Raw genomic sequence first — 20,140 nt, 5'->3', positions numbered from 1 at the left:
AAAATTTTTAAAAAAACTTTAAATTTCAAATAAGCAAATTTATACACATAAAATGATTTGTGAAGCAGTGGAAGAAACATAGGGATGTAATTTCTGTAATAATATAACGGTCAAAATTATATAGTTAACTATAATTTATACATATAACTAAAGACCAAGTAAGTGTTCTATTAAAAAAAATTGTAAGTCAGGAGAGATGGCTCCACTGATGAAGACTTGTCTCACCGGGATGAGGGCAGGAGTCGGGCTACCCGGAAGCTGTCATAAGCGCCAATGGGTGTGGCAGTGATCCAGTGTTTGTAATCCCAGTGCCTGCTACGCTGTCAACCTCTAGGTTCATTTGAGAGACCTTGACTCAACAATTAAAGAAGACCCCTGACATGTACCATACCTGTTGACACATGTTCACCCACACACATATCAACACACACACACTACAAACATATACATGCAAAAAAAAAAGTCAGAGATGTATCAGATTTGGAATATAGCTTCATGGTAGAGCAGTTGCTTGGTATGGGTGAGGCCCTGGGTTTGATTCCCAATACTTCAAAAGCAAAAATATCGTATTATTTTAGACACACAGACTGAGTTTTGGGATACTGAGTTTTGGGGTATTTGCCTTAATAAATCTTTCAAATGTGACTTAAAACAGATGCCTTGAAATTTGATTGAAGTGGCCGATTCATAATTAATGTCTTCCTTATGTAAAAAATGACTTTTGCTTATAAAAGCTATGCTGTCAGAGTCAATTAGAGAAATTCCTTCATGTAATTTTCTCTGCTGTTTCACTGATAGCAAATGTTCTTAAATGTATGGATACTTTATTCAGGACTTACGTCATTGCATTATAAGATTTGTGAAATTCAAAAGCCACTTTATGAGGTAACCTTTGAAATTCACAAGAAATCTTGAAGCGATTCAGCTTTTCTACTTTGCTGTGGAAACCTCATGCTAAGTGTGACTTGGGGTTCAACCTTCACACGTAGGGAAAGACCGCTTGTGGGCAACAGTGTCAATTTTCCCATTGCAGTATTTTCTCTTCAAAGTATGACCTGTTTTTCTGTTTTTCCCATCAGAAGTATATATATGCTAGACTCAAGAGAAATATACAATATAGAAAATGAAGGGTAGTGTTATCCCAAAGGCAATCACTAGTAACTGATATACTTTTCCACAAATGTTTTAGTTCACACACTGACATAACACACATTGTTCTTTTTAAGTTTTCTTTCTTTTTTCTGTTTTTTTTTTTGTTTTTGTTTGTTTGTTTATTTTGAGATACGTAATCCTGGCTGTCCTGGACCTCACAGAGATCCTCCTGTCTCTGCCTCCCAAACACTGGGATTAAAGGCATACACTTCACATTATTGTTTTAAATATTACTATCACCATCACGGTCACTAAAAAAATTAGGATTTAATTCAGGCCTGTAATCACAACTACTCAGGAGAATCACAAGTTTACTCTTCCAGGGCTACACAGTGAGTTCAGCCTAGAAAACTTAGCAAGAGTCAGTCTCAAAATAAAAAGATATAGCCCAGTAGCAAATAATTGCCTAGCATGTGCCAAATCCTAGGTTTACTCTTTAGTACTGCAAAATGAAACAAGGAGGGGGTAGGATTTTGGTCACTTATTAAGCATAAGTCAATTCATGTACTTGCTATTTCATATTTAAATAGCAAATATTTGTCTGTCTTTATGCCCAATATAGCACCATGGCTGGCAAGTTTCTGATTAACTTTCAGCTATAACCTACATTAGCTGTTTATTTTAGAAGAGCAAACTAAGTCAGCCCTACATAATGAACTGGCTATAGAAGTTTTAAAATGTTATCATGTATGGTCCTGTTCCTAAAGCCAGGAGCCCATGTTGTCAGAGGAAATTAAAGAGCATAAGGGCTTCTAATTGCTCAAGGCAGGCAACTCAGAAGGAAACTAGAAACACACCCTCCCACTGATCTGTGGAGTCAGAGCGGAGTATCACCTGACCATCACAGAGCAGCAGTTTCAAAAGACCAGGTGAGGAACAGGCACATTGGCAAACAAACATAGTGCTGTGTTTTGAATGTGAAATATATCCCACAGGTTCATATGTTAGAACACTTGATCCCCAGCTGGGAACCACGCCTTAAGGTAGGACCTAGTGGAGGACTGGGGAGGGGGGAGGTTGAGGATTCTGTCTACTCTCTACTTCCTGGCTGCAGATTCATTGAGACCAGCCACTCCTGACACCATTGGCTCTCCATCATGATGTACTATATTAAGCCAAAATAAACCCTTCCTCTTTTAAGCTGCTTCTTGTCAGGTATTTGATCATAGCAAGGAAAATGGTAACTTTTTTTTTTTTTTAATAAAAAAGACTCCAAGATTGAGGCACTGTTATAGGCCTTCATTCCACCATTAGATACTTTCTAAATACTTGCAATGTTCCAGTACTGGGACCAAAATGGCATTGAAAGACATCCCAGGTTTGCTAGGACTCCAGGTGGGAAAACAATTAGTTTTTACAGAGGCTCAGGAGAGTTGTGGAAACATCTCTCATCAGCCTGCACAGGAGTCTCTGGAGGAGTATGGTCATGCCCACCCAAGGACAAGAAAGGACTTTGAAAGGCTGACTCTAGACCTGAGAATTAAAGACCAGGAAGTTTGGAGATGCTCTCAATGATTCCACTTTAAAAGTCAGGTGAAGATCAGTGAAGTGAATTCTCCACAAAGGTAGGCTGATTCACTGCTGTCTTTCCTTCGGAAGCTCCACCCTTCCTTCTCTTTTGAAATTGCGGTGACCTTCCTTTTACAGCAGAGAAATAACATTTTGGCATACCTTTGATGTCACTTCTCAAACAACTGGCAGTAAGGCGCTGGCAACCCTGGTCTCTTGAAAAGATTTGCTGCTTCTTGGCTGGCATTGTTCGTGTGTGTGTGTGTGTGTGTGTGTGTGTGTGTGTGTGTTCTATAAAAATTCCTGTGTTCAGAAACTACTAAAGGGTTAGCCAGGAGAACAAAAAGTGCTCTTCACCAATGCTGCTTAGCCAGTACTGTCAGCATCACCCAGGAGTTTGTGGAAACTGTAATCTCAGCCCATGCCCCAGACTCACCGAGTCACACCTAGCATTTGAACAAGTTCACCGGATTGTTTAAATGCACCTTTAGAAGCAGGGGAGACCTCCTGGGTAAGGTCTGTTGAGAAAGATTCTGGTGGTTTGAAGATACTTAGTGAAGGAAAAAGGTCATGTTTCAGGCAAGGTGAGGGAGGTGCAGGTAGCTGATGATGATTCGTGTTGAGACTTTGGCTAATTTTATTTCTGCTTTTGAGACAGAATCTTGCCAAGGTTGACCTCAAATTTGTCATTTTCTTGCCTCAGCCTCCCAAGTGCTAGGATTATGGGTTTATGGCACACTGCATCTGCCATCGTTCTGGTCAATTTTAATTCAGCCATTTTTCATATTCCTTAAAATATCAATCACTTGTTAAAGAACTTACAGAAGGCAGTGGGGAGATGCCTCAGAGGGTAAGAATGCATGCTAAGCGATCATGAGGATCTGATTTCAAATCCCCAGCCCTTGCATAAAATTTAAGGTATGGTTACATATTCCTGTACCCCCAGTGCTCTGTAGAGAAGAAACAGGAGGATCAGGGCGGGTTTCTGACTGTCAGCTGCAGCTTCAGTGAGAGACCATGTCTCAAGGGAATAAGGTAAAGAATGCTAGAACAGGACACATGACGGCTTTGTCTGGCTTCCACACGTGTGCATGAGCATTCACACCTATACTTACACAAGTTTTTAAGTTTTCTTTGTGGTGTCTACATACCACACAGACAGACACCACAAAGAAAACTTAAAAACTCATAATATAGATTAAGTTGATGAAGGACTAAGATCTAGTGACTGTTATGTGACAGTTAGTAGTGTGCTGCATGAACATTTTGTAAGGATAACCACGGGTCAGGGTGGTTTTCTAAATATCAGTCTTGCTTTGTAATCCAGGCTGTTCCCAAACTTCTCCTCCCTCTGCCTTGTCCTAGTCTGAATGCTGGGACTACAGAGGTATGTCTGTACCACTATGGCAACATTTTGTTTTATTAAGGAACAAGACTTCCAAAGAATAAATATAAGCCAGGGTCTGGTACACCACACTGGCAGGAGTTGTCCTGTTCCACACAGCTGCACTGCTCTCTCATGCTGCACGTTCATCAGATCTGCAGTGAATTTCCATAAGGCACCACCTTGCCCTTCCAGCGGTATAAATTAGGATTTAAGTAAATTTTACATATTCTCTTGTATCCACTCAAAGAGCACTCAGGAAATTGGCAGGCAATCTCATAATGTCTCCCAGCCTCCTCTGCCTTCTGCAGTGTCACTCTTGTCCCTAGAAAATTTCTCAAGCTGGGCATGGTGTTCCCAACTGTTTGAAGGCCAAGGCAGAAGGGTGGCAACTTTGAGACCAGTGTAGGGTACATAGTGAATAATAGGACAGCTTGGGCTATAGTGTGAAACAGTCTGAAAAAAACAAAACAAAATCCTTTTCGCAAATACACAGAATCTATTAAGTATGGGGACTATGTTTTGGCCTTTTGTGTTCCTATGAGTCTGGGGTGATCACTTCTATGAAAGTTGAATAAACATGTAAGATAGTGGGAGAAAAAACAAACAAACAAACAAACCACAAATTGCTGAAGAAATTCTCCATGACTTATAGTATATGATAAACTCTTCTTGGAATCTGCACATCTCCTCACACTTCAGCAGATAGTATTTAAATTCTGGATTTGAACTTTACATATCAGAATATTTTACCTCTGCAGACACTGTGATATGGGCCCTGACTGCTGAAAAAAGTACCATTTTAGGCAAAGTAAGTCACACTTGTAAAATCAACTTCATCATTGCCCAAGCTCACTTCCCCATTTTGGTGACACAGGGACTTTCACATCTTTGGAGTCAACTAAATAGAAACATAGTGTGCCCCCAATTTCCACTTAAGCTCTGTTTGCATCAGGAATTGTGATGTGGGGTGATAGGATCCTAGCTAGTTATAAATGATTGAATAAAACTGCTGAATCGTTCTCATTCAGACCTTACCTGAGACAAGGCCATAACAAAACCTGCCCTACAGAAGGAAACTGCTGATTGTGTGAATCTTTCATCCAAATCCACTTGCAACCTGCTTCCTGGACACGAAGTCTTGTCCAGGGCAAAAGCATGTGAGATTTGACATCACAAGGGCAGGTCTTATTTCCACAAAATATCTATGGGCTCGCTGGTCCCAGGCAGCATGGACCATTCAAAGAACCCAGTGTATACACCAGAATCAGGAGCATAGTCCTGTTCACTGTGTATAGACCCTGCAGTATTTCAGCCATTGCCAAGAGAAGACGTTCATTTTTACCAAATGTTTACCCAAGGCTTGAATGGAAGCAAAGGGCTTTCTCTGTTGAGCCAATGCCAAAATTGCAACAACAGCCAAAATACAAAAGGCTATGGGAACATCGATTTGGTAAACAGCTGCCTATGGCTTGTGGTGGTTTGAATAAGAATGGCAACCCAAAGGCTCATATATTTTAATGCTTAGTCAGCAGAGAGTGGAAATGTTTGAAAGGATTAGAAATTAGAAAGGTTAGGAAGTATGGCCTTATTGGTGTAGGTGTGGCCTTGTTAGAGGGAGTGTGTCAATGAAGGTGTGCTTTGGGGTTTAAAAAGCCCACTCCAGTAGCAGTTTCTTCTCTCTGCCTGCAGATCAGAATGTAAAGCTTTCAGCTCAAGGGCCATGCCTGCCTGCATGGCTCCATGCTCCCTGCCATGACGATAATGGACTAAACCTCTGAAGCTATAAGCAAGCCCCAAATTAATGCTTTCTTGTGTAAGAGTTGCCTTCTCTTCACAGCAATAGAACAGTGCCTAAGACATGGCTAAATCCTGATTTCTTTTTACTTTATTTTTTATTTTTTTAATATTAGTTACAGTTTATTAACTTTGTATCCCAGCTATATCCCCCTCCCTCATTCCCTCCCAATCCCACCCTCCATCCCTCATCTCCTCCTTGCCCCTTTCCAAGTCCACTGATAGGGGAGGACCTCCTCCCCTTTCATCTGACCCTGGTTTATTAGGTATCTTCAGGTCCTCCTCTGTGGCCTAGCAGGGATGCTCCTCCCTCGGGGGGTGGGGGTGGGGTTCAAAGAGCCAGCCATTGAGTTTATGTCAGAAATAGTCCCTGTTCCCTAAACCCCGATTTCTTAAGTGCCACTATTCCACCCCAATAGTTCTGAGTCACTGGATTAAATTCTGTAGATATAGCCCAGACACACCATCTTACTAGAAATAAAATATATGGTCCCTCCAGAAGGGCAACAATATCTAATCCAGAAAAGAGACTCAAGACACACATTGGTATTGGAACCCATGAAGGCATCAGATGGGAAAACAAACAAACAAGCAAGCAAACAAAACAAAACAAAAAAACAACTGAGCAAGGTCTAGTGGCACATATCTGTCATCCATCTATTCACAATACCTATGTGGATAACTATCCAAGGTACCACAGAAAGAAATGGAGGATAAGGGCTAGAGAAATGACTTAGAAGTTAAGAACACTGGATGTTTTGCCAGTGGACAGGGGTTTTGTTCCCATCATCCACATAATGGCTGACAACAATCTATAACTCCATTTCCAGGAGCCTTCTGGCCTCCTTGGGGACTGCACACACATGGTAAATAGACATACATGAAGGCAAATCATCTACATAAAATAAGTATAAAAAGAAAAAAAGAAAGAACAAAACAAAAGAACAGGGCACCAATGAACCACTAAAATAGATAATAGAGAAGATAGGGTAATAGTATTACTAGATTGCAAAAGTCTGAGGAAAGCAGGTGGTTCTAAGCAGATGTATTGGTGTACTTTCGTACACTACAAAGGGCCTTAATGAACTAAAAAAGCATTTAGAGATGCCTGAGCCCACTGAAAACTGTGCCATCAAGGTGTGGGCATAGGCAATGAGGCAATGAGCTCCAAGACAGCATACAGGGTAGGTGGGCTCAGCTGTCAGCTACATCTAACTCCAAATCAGGAGCAAGACTGAAAGTGCACTTCTTCCCTTCTTGTGGAGGGAATCTGGCCTTGGGAGGTGGACACTGCCAAGGACACTGACCTTCCTTCTTCAGAAACTCCTCTGCTATACCACCCTTCCAACCATTCCCCAGGCAGACCTATGCCTCCTGGAACATAAATAGTGGGAACTGGAATGAAAATGATAATGATGATATGATGATGATAATTATAATGGCAATAATGCAGAGAGTAATGATGATGGTGGTAACAAACATGATGGTGATGATGAAAACAATGACAATGGTGTTCTGTTCAGTTCATATTGTACAAATTTCTTCAGACATTGAAGTCATCACTTAAGAATCTGGGGTCAACAAAGCAAAGCCATACATGGCCAGGAAATGCACTGAAAAGTGTGATCTCAGGACCTCTTGCCCTACAGGATGACTCTCCCAACCCTGGCTTATTTCCTGTTGAACTTGCAGCAACATTTCTGCAACTCGGTGGTTGGCTGATAATCATGTCTAATAGGAGAGTGAGGACTTCCTGACAGTGTGCAGACAGCCCCTGCTATATTTGTAGGAAGCTGTGTCTCTGCTCATTGTTGCAAACCTGACTTAACCCTATGCTTGCCATCCACCATTCCAGACTCAAATAGTGCAGGGGGCTGAGGTCTTCACCCTTTACAGGCAGCTACCGGGTGAATGTGTTAACCACCGATGGCTGATTCTTAACAGAGTAACATTATCAAAGGCAAATGAAAGGCTGAGGAGATGGCTTAGTGGGTAAAGCGCTTATCGTTCAAGCGTGGAGACCCAAGTTCAGACCTCAAGAGCTCACGTAAAAGCCAGGCATTCACCTGTAAACCCAGTGCTTGAACATGAAGACAGTGAAGCAACCAGGAGCTTGCTGGCTACTAGTCTAGCAAAATAGCAAGCTCCAGGCTTAGTGAAAGACTCTGTCACAAAAAGTAAGGTAAAGAAAAGTAGAGGAAGACAGCTGTAGTTGACCTTTGGCTTCCACATGTTCGTGAATGGGCTCATTCCCTCTCTCTCTCTCTCTCTCTCTCTCTCTCTCTCTCTCTCTCTCTCTCATACACACACACACACATACACATAGACATACACAGAGTGAGGAAGAGAGAGAGAATGAATAGTAGTAAAGTCTAATGGTGCTGGGCAGCACTCAGGAGGCAGAGGCAGGAAGATTGCTGCAAGTTTGAAGACAGCAGGACTATACATTATGACACTGTCTCAGACAAAAAAAAAAGTGGCATTCAAAATGACATTTGGAGAATCATTATCAGGAAAATGTATTTTGCAGGTATGAGGGTGCTTCCTGAAGCCTAGTCAGTTCAAACCAAGCACAAAGAAAGAAAAATTATTGAATGTTAGGGACAACTGGCTGATCAAGTGGAGGTGCATACAAGAGGAAGAGTTGAATGCCTGCAGCACAGGTGCCTGCAGCATTCCCCTCTAGCCCTGCTGAGCAGCATGCACAGGTGCCGCCTGTGTTTCTTGACTACCCAACCAGTGCCAGAGAACATACAGGAGGAAGACGACATCTGAAAGGAAACAGAAGAGGCAAGAGGCATTTCTTTCCAAACAGATACTCAGCATCCCATTCTATTTTGAAATGGCCTCTTAATTAAATCCTGAGGTTCTTTCTGTTGTTCAGGCTCTGTCTCTCCAGAGCAGCAAAACTGAAATCCATAAACTGATAGCCCAGACTCAGAAACGGACCTGAATCTTCATAGAAGAAACTAGTCTTTGTTGTTTTTTTTTTTTTTGTTTTGTTTTGTTTTGTTTTGTTTTTTCTTAGACTTAACTGCTACCTCACATTTGGTACTATGCTCTCTAGGTCTCCTATCAACAGTGGCCAGTTACATCTCCTGAATTCTGTAGTTATTCCAAACATGCTTTATTTTCACTGACCACTTCCTCAGTGTTAATGAGCAAGGAGAGATAATGATGGCAGTTGAGCATGTCCCTGCAATATTTTTTTATTTTTCATTATATGTGGGATGTGGGGGGGGAGGGGTATATTGTGCACATGAGTACAGGTGCCTGCAGGATCCAGAGGTATCAGAACTCTGTGGAGCTGGAGTTATAGGCAGTTGTGAGCTGCCCAACATGAGGGCTGAGAACCAAACTTAGGTCCTCTGCAAAGCTAGTGTGTGCCCTTAACTGCTGAGCCATCTCTCCAGCTCCCCTGACCTCCAGTAGCAAGTTTTCATAACCAGTCTGTGTGAAAACAAACAAAACATGAGGACTCCCAGTGTCGCTCAGATGGTAGAGTACTTGCCTAGTATGCACAAGGCCCTGGATTCCCATCACGGAGGCTCTCACATGCAATCCCGAAATTTATGCAGTAGAGACAGAAGGATCAGAAATTCAAGGTCTCTACAGTTACAGTGTCTTCTAGACCAAGCAGAACCTCTGAAAAACAACAATACCATTTAGAATGTAAGTCTTGCTGCCAATCTGGAGGACCTAAGTTCAATACCAGGACCTTACATGGTGGAAAGAGAACACCCACTCCAGGAACTTGTTCTTTGACCTCCACATGTGTGCTAAGATATATGCATCCACCACCACTAGATAGATGATGATAGACAGATAAATAGATGATAGATAGACAAATGAAAGATAGATAGATAGATAGATAGATAGATGATAGAAAGATAGATCATAGATACATGATCGATGATTGATAAAAAGAAGATATATGATAGAAAGATAGATGATTAATAGATAGATGATAGGTAGGTAGATAGATAGATAGATAGATAGATAAACAGATGATAGATAGATGTAAAATGTTTGTTTTATATATAAAAAGAAAAAAACCCCAAATGATTATTAAGCTTATACTGCTGTCTCAGGTATGGAAACAAGAACACAGACACCCTAAAACATGAAAGATAAACATATGGAAATTGTAACATCTAAAGTGAGTTGGTCAGCTGTACCAAGACAATGAAACTATGTTGATTTCAGACACAGTACTGTCTTCGTTTGGAACCACCATCATTGTAGTGACAATAAACACATTTTTTGCTAAACCTTACACACACACATCCAGTCAGAGACAACCATGGACATAGGCTAGATCACTTACTTTAACACTAGAACCAGCATCTCTTGAACACAGTGCACACATCTCAGGTAAGACTTACGGGGTTTGTGTGTGTGTTACCACAGATCAAACACACTTGCTAGGGAAGAACTCAACCACGAGGCTACAGCCTCAGCCCCTTTTTTACCAAGGGATTTTTTTTTTCACTTCTCTTGGCCAAATACGTTCTTTCTCAGTATCCATTCCTAAGTCAATGAAGCTGTTGCTTCCATTGTGGTATTTTTAAATCCTACCAATACCTTTCTTATTATATTTACTGTTCTTGGAATTTAACTTTTTTTTTTCCAGCTCTAAAGATGGAACCCAGGTTCCAATGCTAAGCAAGAGCGGGATCCCTGAGCTCTAGCTCCAGAGTGTACTTATTTCTCAGAGAATGTTCTTATCTAAATGAGAGTACCTGAATATGGCTGCACTTCATCTCTGAAGGAATTCCACTTAGCTTCCTTCGACAGGATGGCCAGCCAGCCCTACTGCCATGCAGGCTTTTGTAAAGTGCCTGCTGCCTGCTGCCAGCCATTGTGCTAACTAAGCTGACCCCCTTCTCTTGGGACCATCAACATATTTTCATTTGGATTGCTTCATGTTCGTGAATGTAAAGAGGCATTTGTTCCTTTACTGAAGATGAAATTAACCTAGAGGGTGAAGTAATTTACTGTAAGCTAAGAGCAGAGCAGAAAGGACACAGGGAGTTCCAGATTCCATATTCCCCGGCAGATCACAAGGAAGTGCAAACTATAAAACTTACTAACTGGATTTCTCAAGAGGATTTTCTCCTCCCGGCATTTCCCAACATCTAATTTTAGATTCACGTGTTATTAGCACTGTTGTGTTTCAGCCAGTTTGCAACTTGTGCGGAAAACATACTTTTGCTGCAGGGCAGAGTCAGGCTTTCTTTGCAGGGTCCTTGTGGTAGCTTAATTATCTAAAATGACTCCAAGGGAAGTCATGCCCAACCCCATTACCATAATGAAGACTCACATTTAACATACACAATTACCTCTGAGGGGAAAGAGTGGGAGTGAGGATCATCACACAATCTAGTAACCTCACTCCTGGGGGAACACACCAAAAGCAGCAGCACAGAGGACCTCAGACATCTGCAGCAAATGTTCTCTCAGTGTTGTTCACACAGCCGAGGATGGAAGAAACTCAAGCGAGCACTGATGGTTTAGAAGGTGAAAAGAATGTGGTATGTACACACACACCAGAAAGGGGGTGTGGAATTCTGAGAAAATGCTATCACAAACACACCATGAGAATACTTATGGGGAGTAAAGTAAGCCTATCGCAAAAGGATACATACTGTGTAATTCGTCTTATATGACTGCATCTAGAATAGTCAAATACATAGACTGAAATTGTAACTGTGGCTCCTAGGACTTAGGAGAGGGAAGAGCAAAGAATTAGTATCGAATAGGACTGGGTTTCAGCTGGTCAAGATGAAGTTGTGGTGATTGCTAAACAATGTGAATGTTCTTGTGACCGCTGACCTGTACACGCACATGTGATACTTGCCACACAAGCATGAGGCCCTGAGTTCCCAGCATCCTTATAAAATCTGGGCTTGCCCAATATACCCTAGTAGTCCCAGTGTTGGGGAGGCAGAGACAGGAGGATCTCTGGGAATAATTGGCCAGCCACACTAGCTATATTATCAAGTGCCAGGTCCCAGTGAGAGTCCCCCCATCTCACTTAGTAAGGTGGATAGATCATGAGGGACAACAGCAGAGGTTGACCTCTGACCTCCGTACACAGGCATGCATGCACACTTGCACACACATGCATCTACATGCCTGTGAACATACGTACAAATAAATGATAAGATAGCAAGTTATATATATATATATATATATATATATATATATATATATATACACATACAGGTATGAATAGGAAGCAGGACAATTAAGCATACTATGGAAGAATGACAGACAAAGCTTCCCAGAGGAGACAGATTTGTTTTGAAAGACTAGGAAGGGATTGGCAGCGGGACAAACAAAAAAGATATTCCAGATAAGGGACTAGCACAAGGAAACAAGAAAGTGATTACAGAATCTTATTAAGAAACAGCAGGAAGAAAGAAAAAAAAGAAAGAAAGAAAGAAAGAAAGAAAGAAAGAAAGAAAGAAAGAAAGAAAGAAAAGGAAAGGAAAGGAAAGAGCAAATAAGATCCTAAGAGCAGGGGACATAGAGCCTGAAGTCGCCACCTCCTGTAACCAGGTGGGACTTCCAGTGGAGGGAGGGGCACACCAACCCAAAATTTGTTTTGCCTACAAGAAGTGCAGGGATAAAGATGGAGCAGAGACTGAGTCATTGGCAAACCAATGGCTGGCCCAACTTGGGACCCACCCCACAGGAGAGCGCCAACCCCTGACATTATTAATGATACTTTGCTATGCTTGCAGATGGGAGCCTAGCATGACTGCCTTCTATGAGGCTTCATCCAACAGCTGATGGAAACAGATGCAGAGACCCACAGCCAAACAATAGGCCGAGCTCAGGGAGCTCTGTGAAAGAGTAAGAGAGCCTGAAAAGAAAGAGTATAGAGAGCCTGAGGGGTCAAAGACACCACAAGTAGACCTACAGAGGCAACTAACCTGGGCCCCAAGGGGGCACACAGAGACTGAACCACCAACCAAAGAGCTTTCATGGGCCAGACCTAGACCTCTTACACATAAGTAGCAGATATGCAGCATGGTCATCATGTGGGTCCCCTAACAAGAGTAGGAGATCTCTCCGACTCTGTTGCCTGCCTCTGGATCCCTTTCCCCTAGCTGGGCTGCCTTGTCTAACCTCAGTGGGAGAAGATGTGCTTAGTCCTGCTGTGACTTGAGGTGCCAGGGTGGGTTGATACCATTTAGGGGCCTGCCCTTCTCTGAGAAGAAGGAGAAGAGGGAATGAGGGGATGAGAAGAGAGGGGCATTGGGGCAAGACTGTGAGGAGAGGAGGATGGGGCTCGGATTGGGCTGTAAAGTGATTAAATAATTTTTTTAGAAACAGCAAAAAAAAAAATGTAGATAACTCCAGTTTGGGTCTTTGTAGATAAGTTCTAGATGAAGGCTGCAGTGTGTGTGTGTTCATGCTGATGCATGAGTATGTACATGCATTTAGATGCCAAAGGACACCTTCAGGGACCATGAGGGCCCTGTTTATAAGAAACCAGGAACCATTGCTCTGTAAGCTGGGACACTTCAGGATGTGGAGGGGTCAGCTTGTCTGAGTGTAGAGAATTCAGGAGTGAATAAAAAGACAACTTTTCTAACATCTGTCTGCCACTCCACAAGTTCCGGTCCTATCCTTGTATGGCTCTTCTATGCATATCTCCATCCTTACTTCTAAGTTTGAGGCCTCATTGAGTCTCATGGGGGAGATACACAGGAGCTTCTTTGTCATTGCCACTGCTTCCGTCTCTTCCACCTCCCATTCAGTTTTTATTCAGCTGTCAACACGATCTTTCTGAAATGAAAGCTCGTCAGCTCTCCAGTTTGAAAGACTCCAGTGGCTCAGCTGAGGAGATAGCTCAGTCAGTCAAGTGCTTGCTGAGTATGCATGAGGACCTGAATTCTATCCCTAGAAATTATCTTTAAAAGCCTGACGTAGTGGTGTACACCTATAATCCCAGCACTCAAGAGAGAGACAGAAGAATCCCTAAGGTTGGCTGTCCAGACAGCCTAGCCTGCTTGTTAAGTACCAGATGGAGTTAACTTTGAGATTACAATCCTCCTGCCTCCACTTCTCAAGTGCTGAGATGTGCCACCACAGTCAGTTTATGGGATACCGAGGAGCAAACCCAGGGTTTCCTGCATGCTGGGCAAGGGTTCTGGTAACTTGGCTACATCCTCAGCCCCCAAAGTACATTTTGAATAAGCTCAATCTCATGTGCTTTGTTTGCTCACATCCCACACAAGCCCATCTGCATCCATTTATTGACTGACCCTTTCTTAACTCCATAATGTCCTACACAATCCAAATTTCCTGGCACCTGAAAATCAGGACTGGCATATCTCCAGGGAAGGCCTTCAGCCCACCCAACTCTAAGAAATGGCTTTATTCTCTTACCTCACACCCTCCCAGAGGTTACTCCAAGGTACCAGCACCCTCTGAGCAAGCAGCATGCAAGAGCCAGCTCCCTGTGTCCTCAGTGCTACCGAGGATTCTTTTTATCATCACCATGTCCTGTGGTATCCAAGCTCTCAACCCACTCCCAGCCTGCCTGCCCAACCTTCCCATGCTCTCTGCCAGCACTGAGCGGTCTCAGAAACATGTTTGCCTACCTGTGCCATTAAGTACCTTCTTCAGATGAGGAAGGAAGGCTTCCCTTTCAAAGTGATTCTGTAGACACTTTCATCGCAGCCTAATTAGCTCACATCTACTCAGCTGCAACAGAACTGCTTCGTGCTGTTAAGCAAGCTGGGTCTCCTGTTTGCAGTTAAATCCTGGCTTCCTCTCAGCTGACTTTGGGTGGCATCATTTTGTCATCATTAGAGGAACACAAACAGGTGAGTCAAACACCCTAAGGCCCCACTGGATGACAAGGGCAAATCTTGCTGTGCCTTCTGATGTCACCAGAGGAAGACACAGAGGCAGATGGTGAAGGCAGGCAGCGACTCTCAGTCAGTGCAAGTACGCAATGACTCCACACAAGAATGGGTGAGCCATGGAAAGAGGCCAAAGCATCAGCCACTCTGGCATTCTACCTGCTCTTCTCAAAGCCACATCGTCCTTGGGAATGGCTTTCTAAAAGCGCCATGCTGCTGTTTCTCCGGCTGATGGTGCTAGGAAATCTCCAAGTCTCTATGGAATGGCCTTCTCTCCCTCTGGCTCTCTGGCTAGGGGCCACGTTTGAATCACATGGGGAATTTGGCAAAGGAAGCCCCATTCCTTTGCAGTGTGTCTGCAGTGAGAATTTCGAGTTAGAGATTTTACGGTCACCCTTCTGAGTCATTGTTCCTGGATGCTCCTGCAGAAGGGCAAGCCCTACCGGTATCCCTGAAAGAGTCTTCATGAGTTGGATTAAAAAGTCTTTAGTCCTTGAAGGACCCAGAGCCACTGCCCCTAGCCTCCTGGCTGCAAACTATCACTAAACATGCAATGTCCTGTGTTTGCCCTTCCTTTATGCTGACACCGGCCTCTTTCTTTTTTCATTCTTATGCTATTGTTTCATTTTTTATATGCTCCTTATAAACTACTGTTTGCATCTTATATTTTTATTCCAGGTCAGGTATGGAGCTCTGAATTAATATTTGTGAGTATATGTTTATATGTGTTCAAGCATGTGCCCATGTAGGTGAATGTACACGTCGATGTTGTTTTTCTGGTGCTATTCATTTAGGGCTTTTCTTGAGACAGACTCTTTTACTGGCCTGGGGCTCACTAACTAGGTTAAACTGACTGGCCAATGAGCTCCAGAGATCTTCCCGACCCCAGCTTCTCAGCAGTGGGATTACAGACACAGGATTAAGTGGGATTAATGTCTTGCCTAACATTTCCGTGGATTCTAAGGATCCGAGCTCAGGTCCACAGGTGCACGTAAACACTTTCCCTGCTGAGCCATTGCCTCAGCCCCTTGGCAATGCTTTTATTGCCTGCAGCCTCCAGCCGGTTTCCCCGTTGGAAAGATAAGAACTTCCTCTCTGTCTCTCTTGGAACCCTGAGTGAGTTCCAAGTTCGGTGTGAGACCGTATCTCAAAATCTAAGGCAGAGAAAGATTGAGGAAGATATCCAACCCTGACTGCTGGCCTCCAAGTGCACCGTTCTAGGTTGCCTTTCTCCTGCTGTGTTAAGCACCAGGAGCCAAGGCAACCTGGGGAAGAGAGGGTTTATTTCACTTACACTTCCTGGCCATGGCCCCTCGCTGTGGGGAGTCGGGGAAGGAAGTCAATCAGGAGCAGAAAAGAGAACACTCGAGGAAAGCTGCTCATTGGCTTACATCCTCAGGCTCAAACTTAGCCGGCTTTCTTATATAATCCAGCACCACCTGCTTAGTGGCGTGAATAATTTTTTTTTTAATTGCTTCACAGACATACCACAGGCCCGCTTGATCAGGGCAATCATTCCAATGAGACTCCCCTTGGTACTTTCAGGTTAAAGCTAACTTGCAGATAAACATGTGTTCATATGTAAACACAGGCACACTGTCAATGTATATTCCTAGGGAAGGATGGTGGTTTTAGTTCTGTTTAACATTATGGCTACCCCCAAACTCTCTGAACCATCCCAAGTACTCAGTGAAGACTTCGCACCTCTAGGTGTTACTGCCTCATTTAACTCTACCCCTGTGGGATCACCCCACCACATCCCTGTGCATTGAGTTAATATTGTTTTCTGAGAGCTTTTGGAGGCAAACCTGTCTCGGCCCTGCTGTGGACATGAATGTCTTTAAGTTGTATGAAAAGGTATCCTCTTCTCCAGGGATGTGGTGGTGCACACCTGTAATTCCAGCACTCAGGGAGGCAGAGGCAGGTGGATCTTTGTGACTTCGAGGTCAGCCTGGTCTACATAGTCCCAAGGCTACCCAGAGGAAGCCTGACTTGAAAAAAATCAAAAAACAAACAAAAATCTCACGCACAGAGTGATACCAGGTGGCTTGGAAAGTGGGTGCATTTTGCAAAAATGTGCCAATCTCATAAAAAATACAAATAAAATGAGTTTCCTCATGTGATCTTTTGTTACAGCTAAGCGCTGAATTCGGACTCAAATATTATCAATAAGGAAAGGAGAAACAAGATTGATAAGGTAAAAGCTTCCCCCAAACCTTGTCTCTTTTATCTGAGAAAACAGAAACACATTCTTCCAGAACTGTTAACAGTGCAATGGACCCAAGTTCTCACCCTGATGGCCAGGAAGCAGAAAGATAGAGGGATCTTTGGAGCTGGCCTTAGATACTTTGTGGGTTCTTCTTTTCCCTACCCTTTATCCCCCCAAACTCTGTTTCATCCCCTAACACTAGATAGGAGAAAAACAAGGATAGAGGAATTTTTAAAAATCGATGAATCTTATTTCTTTTCTTTTCTTTTTAACCTCGGCTATTAATAAACCACACCAAGCCTCCCTAAACAACCAACAACCAAAGTCTCTCTACCCCCTTCCCCTCACCTCCAGGGTTATGAAAAGTTCCCAGAATTCCAAATGTCACACAATCATAGAAACTACCTGCAGCTGGTGAAACCACACCTCTGCTAGAGCACAAGGCAAACCACAGCTAGCTGCTGCAAACTGTCCTACACCTGGGATTAAAATGAAAGCACATTCTCATAATATTTCTGGTTTTTTAAAGAAACCAAAAGGGGCTAGAGAGATGGCTCGGAGGTTAAGAGATTCCCAGCAATCACATGGTGGCTCACAACCATCTATAATGAGATCTGGTGCCCTCTTCTGGTTTTCAGGTGTACATGCAGTCAGAACATTGTGTACGTAATAAGTACATCTTTTTTAAAAAGAAAGAAACCAAAATTCCAGATTTTAAAAAATGTCACTATAGACCTTAATCAAGGTATATTCTTCAAAATTATGCCCAGAGGTCCACTTACTCCAGTCAGAGGTCCACTTCCTCCAGTCAGGCCCCTCCTTCCATAGCTTCAACCAGTTGCTAATAGTCCATTCAATTTTGAATCCATCAGTGGATTAATATGTTGATTAGGTAGGTCCAAGCTTTTACCAAAGAGCCTCAGGGGACAGCTCAGATCCAAACCATGTCATATCTGTAAGCATGGGTATCCTGGTAATAGTTAAGACATTATGAAGAGACTCTTGTGTCCCACCCTTTCAGAAGCAACCATTGAGACAATGGATCCCGAGCAGCTGGAGTTTCCTTAGAAGAATCATGCTGGGAGAACCCGGAAAGAGAGTTCACACAGTTCTGACAACTTGTCGGAACATCTCATAGGAGAGAGAATAGTCAAGACAATGATGGACCAGTGATGGTCAGAGGTGCTTAATTATATCTGTCTCTTGTCCTATTTGGACCTTAACCTCATGTCAGGACCCCCCCCCCCCAACAATGGGCTTAGCAGGCAGGTCACTAGAACTCTTTGTTGCTCTTCCTAATACAGCCACAGTGAATAAATTTCTTGCCTCTGTTTTTGACTCTCATTTGTCTGTTTAATGGGCCCATCATGGGCAAGTGGCTCTGACCCTAACACTGTATAACAAAGAGGGTGAGAGATCAGCAGTGTCGAGGAGACCTAGGGGAACTCCAGAGAGGGAGTTGTTATTGACCGTCTTTCAAGAAGAATTATAGACACTCAGCCCATCTCCCAGAATTCTAACACCTCTGTCAAGGAACCTTCACCCATTGAGCCATAAAGATGGAGAAGAGCCCAGGCACACCGGATAACAAAGTGAAGGGTTATAAAGATCCTGGGATGATCTTAACAGTGTGGGATTTAGCATACCCAAGCATACCTTCTGACAGAGCCTGAAACATCAGTAATTTGAGTAAACAAACAGGTGGAAAAATCTGTCTAGGTTTTTGTCAAAGGCATGCTCAGGAGCCAAGGAGATGGCTTTCCAGTGAGGAAAGATGCTTTCTGACAAGTCCCACAAATTTAATTTGATCCTATAACCTGTTAGCCAGGGCCACACGATTTTGCAAAACTTCTTTTGGTTGAACTGGGACAATTCCAGTAACCACAGAAATTTGGTTTCTAGAAGTAAATGAACTTGTTTCTATAAATTCTAGATGGCCCTGACCTGTGTACCCCATAATGGCCAGACAGGAAAGTAATTAATCACCTGACTTTTTTTCAGATTATTTTATGTGTGTAAGTGTTGGGGCTTTGTGTATATATGTGTACCATGTTTGTGCAGAGGGCAGATCAGGACGTCATATCTCCTGAAATGGGAGCTATAGATAGCTGTGAGACATTATGTAGGTGCTGGGAATCGAAACTGGTTCCCTTGCAAGAACACGTATGTGTTGTGGTGTGCAAACACATACACACACCTACAAATATACACATAAGATAAAAAATAAAATAAAAAATTTAAAGCAATTCCCAACCAAGGACCATGTATGGATATAACCTAGAACCCTTGATCGGATGTAGCCCATGGTAGCTCAGTATCCAAGTGGGTTCCCAGTAAGGGGAACAGGGACTATTTCTGACATGAACTCAATGGCTGGCCCTTTGACTTCACCCCCACACCTGAGGGAGAAGCAGCCTTGCTAGGCCACAGAGATGGACATTGCAGCCAGTCCTGAAGAAATCTGATAAGCTAGGGTCAGATGGAAGGGGAGAAGACCTCCCCTATCTGTGGACTTGGAAAGGAGCAGGGAGGAGATGACGGAGGGAGGGTGGGATTGGGAAGGAATGAGGGAGCGGGCTACAGCTAGGATAAAAAGTTAATAAACTGTAACTAATATTTTAAAAAGAAAAAATATAAAGCAAGCTCAGTTTGAAGGGACAGTGTGATGGTGGTGGCCCCTTATCCACCCATCCACTGTTATAAAATAAGTAACGGTTGCTTAGCTTGCTCTTGGACAAGTGCTCTGTTTGGTTGGGGTAGTTCCTGAAACAAATGTCAACAATGCTTTCCCCCAATCTCTTGAGTCTTTTGCAAAGTTTTCCATTCATCTGAAGCTTTCCTAATGCCAGCTGTGTCTCGGAGGCCTGCCTCATACTCGTCTGTTCCCTGCCTGCCCAAAGAGTTAAGATAAATGAAACGACAGACTCCGTAAGCCACACTACCCGGGTCTTATTGACTATTTCATCTGGTCTGAGGGTACCACACTGTGTCGTATGGAACTAAATGCATTCTGAGGCGGAAGCACCAGGATAAGAATTCTTCATACCGTAGCCCAGGAGGAAGAGAGGGAAAACACAGAAAACTTTGTCTAGAAGATAAATAGAAGATGATGGGCAAGAAAGGTCACATGGAGACACAGGTTAGACACCAACGCAGAAGGGCTTTTATGTCCAAAGGGCAGCAGTGTCAGTTTGATTCTGCATGTGC

General features: G+C 43.1%; 1 protein-coding gene across 1 annotated transcript in view; it reads right to left on the bottom strand.

Moving 5' to 3' along the window:
- Positions 1-14,891, bottom strand: part of Lyst (lysosomal trafficking regulator) — a 174,631-nt gene extending 159,740 nt beyond the window's left edge. Inside the window, exon 1 of the mRNA XM_060372467.1 lies at positions 14,461-14,891. The gene's annotated coding sequence lies outside the window, so the exon portion shown is untranslated. The remainder of the gene's footprint in view (positions 1-14,460) is intronic.
- Positions 14,892-20,140: the final 5,249 nt, after the last annotated feature.

This window comes from Meriones unguiculatus, chromosome 19 (genome assembly GCF_030254825.1).
Source record: "Meriones unguiculatus strain TT.TT164.6M chromosome 19, Bangor_MerUng_6.1, whole genome shotgun sequence".
NCBI lineage: Eukaryota > Metazoa > Chordata > Mammalia > Rodentia > Muridae > Meriones > Meriones unguiculatus.
This window is presented reverse-complemented; position numbering and strand designations above follow the sequence as displayed.